This window comes from Callorhinus ursinus, unplaced genomic scaffold, assembly GCF_003265705.2.
Source record: "Callorhinus ursinus isolate GAN/ISIS: 27379988/994484 unplaced genomic scaffold, GSC_fseal_2.0 scaffold12, whole genome shotgun sequence".
NCBI lineage: Eukaryota > Metazoa > Chordata > Mammalia > Carnivora > Otariidae > Callorhinus > Callorhinus ursinus.
In genome coordinates, this window is record NW_027397074.1 from 2,971,513 (window position 1) to 2,974,958 (window position 3,446).

Sequence of the window (3,446 nt, forward strand, 5' to 3'; positions counted from 1 at the left end):
GCGTAATGACCACGGAGTTCAAAGTTAATTTATTTTTGCATCTCTAACGGAACTCATCAAATCCTATCTGATGTGTTTGATGTCAAGTCCCTAAGTGTAGCTCCACGTTTATAACCTTGGTCCCCTGATAAAAAAAATATAATGCATTCTGCAGAAACTTGTTTCATGATGATCCAGTTTACATGGTGGCTTCTAGGAAAATGTTTTGGCGACCACCGAGCATTGCCGGTCACTGAAATATTAATTGTATTGTCAATGTAGAGCAATACATGTGGGCTTCGCATTACACAGCGGATGGTAACCTTGTGCCTTTGAAACAAACACTTGTCCCCATTACTTCACATTATCATTTCAAAAGCACTTTATCTTTCTTTCTGCCTGATCGCTCTTTGAGGGCGACACTCCCAAAATATCAGTTCCAAATTTCTCTGCCCTTCAGCTTCCCTGACAAGTTAACGATCTGTAAATAAATCCTTAAATATCCTCAGGGATCCGCCGTGTGAAGGAATCCTATCAGAAACTGAAGAATCCTTCTGAAATGCAAATACCCTCCTTGTTCCTAAACTGGCCTGGAGTTTTATACAAGGGGCTCTCAGGGCTGTGGGATGCAGCAAACCCCTCACAGGACCCCCCAGCTTTCTTTTAGTTGATCTCATTGTCTTTCGGGGAAGACAAGGGAAGAAGCATTCTAGAAAATCTTTATCTCTTATTTTTTTCAAGAGGAGTAGGAGGAAGATCAAAAATAGTTAGGTCTGGCAGCTTAATCTGGGTTGGCTGTTTTTGCCAGCAATCTGTAAAATGTGTTTTTCAAGGATAAGAAGCTTGGGCCCCGGGCCAAAGCTCATGTCTGTCATCGGCAGGAAGAGAACCGATCCCTTTAACCCACCACAGAGAAACGATCCCTTTAACCCACTGCTATGTTCTGTTTACCTTTGTGCTTGACCGTGAGCACCACGCCTGCCACCGGCCTAGGGCTGCTCAGAGCTGACCTGCTCCTCCCACCAAACAGAGCCTTCTTGCCCTCGGGTCGGGTGAGCGTGGCAGGGGCCACCTTTGGTTGGGAGAGACCAAACCAGCACACATTCCTGGAATTGGTCTTTAGTTTTTACATGCTGCTTAAGAGGCTCAGAAAGGGAACTTGAAGTTCTCTTGCTTTTCTAATGCGCGCAAAGGGGGTTTCCTAAGAAGTCAGAAGAACGTGTACGTGCCCTCGGGGTACCAGTGGCTGCCAACCATGATTGTCTCTGGGGGCAAGAACTCTCTGGTGGAATCTGGTGTTCATTCATTATGCAAAACTTCATTCTAGCCGGTAGCTAATGGTAGCGGTACAGCCCGGCTACTCCTTGGGGCTTGAGGGGATGTCTGCTAAACCAGGTTTCCTGTTTCCTGTAGAACTCACCACGGCAGTACAGAAGGTGTCAGCGAGGGCAGAAGGCTTAGAGTGTGAAAAAGAGATAGGATTGGCAACACAGCAAGGGCTCAACCCTTCCCTCCTCATCCTCCTTCCTTCCCTGGGGAAAGCTGTCTCCTCAAGGGCTGAAAAGGCGGGAGTGGGGGGTGACGGGGGGTCCCAACTCCTTGGGGAACTGCTCAAGGCCATGTTTCACACGAGGCCAGACTTGGGGGGATTTCCCTCCCTCCTGTTCCCTACCGGGCCCCTGAGCTTCTTACTCGCTCCTTCCTTCCCACTGAAGGCCAAGTGGACCAGCCCAGCTGAGAACTGACTGGGGGTGGAGGGGGGAAGGGGGCTCTGACCAACAGGCAGTGAAAGAAGGATGGAGTGAATAAGTCCCCTGCTCAGCCCAGCTTCCCCAAACCCTGTTCCTCAAGCTGGGGTACTTAGTATTGAGGAGGACAGGCTGGGGCTGGAGGACGAGGTGGGGTGGGAAGGATGAAATGGCATAATCTCAGTTTTATTCAAAGATTCTGAAAGAGAAGATTGAGTTTTAAACCTGTAATGTTGCTTTTTTTAATTAACCCTTGTTTTTCTGTAGCTGGGTCCAGCTAAGCCCCCCATCGTCTGTGTTTAAGTTGCAATGACCCGGTGACGGTGCTGGCCATTCCTGCCCTGCCTTGTAGCATCTAGCCGGCTAAAGGCCCATTCTTCAGGCACTCACGGAGCTCATCCTGTGCCCTGGCTGAGAAAGTTGGGGTCCTCCGCTCAGGGAGCTCGCAGTCTAGCTAGGAGGAGATAAGTTCACAGGGCCCTTCAGTGTGAAAGCCTGGGGCTCTGACTGGGGTCTGTAGGGGGTCAGGGACCTCCAGAAGTGCTGGAAAGAGGGAGCAGAGCATAGGGTTGGGATCAGGAGGCGGCTCGCTTACTAAGCAGTTACACTACCCTGGTCAGGTCCCCTGCCCTCCCTGGGCCTCCATTCCTTCGCCTGCCAGGTAACGGACTTAGAGGCTCTGGGGATCTCCAGACTCCAGGCCTCTTTTCACCCACACCTGCGCAGGGCTGTTTGCTCTCAGAAGACAGAGCCCCTCCCCAGGGCAGTTCAGGTGGAGTGTGGTAGAGGATGAGCAGGCTGTCCTGACTCTCTAGGAACCCAAAACAGCCCCTGCTGTCCTCAGAGGGTCAGAGATTGCCTTGCAGGGAGGAGGATGGGTGCGGTAGGCTGTTGGCGGCATTGATTCTGAAATCCTGCCAACAGGGCGATGGACAGGTCTGGTGGGATTCAGGGCATGTTCTCACCAGAAAAACCCAAGTCAAATCTCTCTGTGGCAAAGGTGCTAAAGATTTGTGCTGGGGTGGTGAGCACGACAGCCAAACCCAGCCTAGAGAGCATGCCCGCCGCTGCCCCCAGCCCCGCCGCCCCCTCTTCCCATTCCTTGCTAGGCAGTCCCTGAACAGAGTGTCACCTCATCTGGGCAGCTGGGGGTGGGCACATCACACCCTGCCTCCCATCAAAACATACACGGCATTTTGTGTAGACGTGAAACCTAAGAGACTCCAGCTTCAGAAACACACCCGTCCCCCTCCCGCAGGTACTGCCATTTTCAAGGCCAGTATTTAAGTCCTGAGGAATTCCCGCCCATCTGTTCAAGATTTAGCCTCAGTGGCCTCCTACCCAACCTATGGGCTTCCATCTTCCTGTGTGCACAAGAGCACAGCCTTGCAGTTTATCTGTGGACCTGTCCTCCCCACCGGGCCCCTGAGCAAGTTCTCAAGGGCAGGAACGTTTCAATGCAGGGCATCCATCACCTAATACCAAGGCCTCTACCAATACCCAAGTACTGGGAATGTTGTAATCGATTCCTAGTACTTTGTTCTCAACTATTCTCATAGTCTCAATTCCTTCCACAGTTGTGTACTTACTTATGTAGACCTCATCTTTATCTTATTAAATGGTGGTGTTGGGTCATCTGGGGTGAGAAAGCTGGGGTGGGGGGTGGGGGGAAATGCTGAGACTCTGGCTACTACTATTTCTAGGAGTAACAAACTGTCT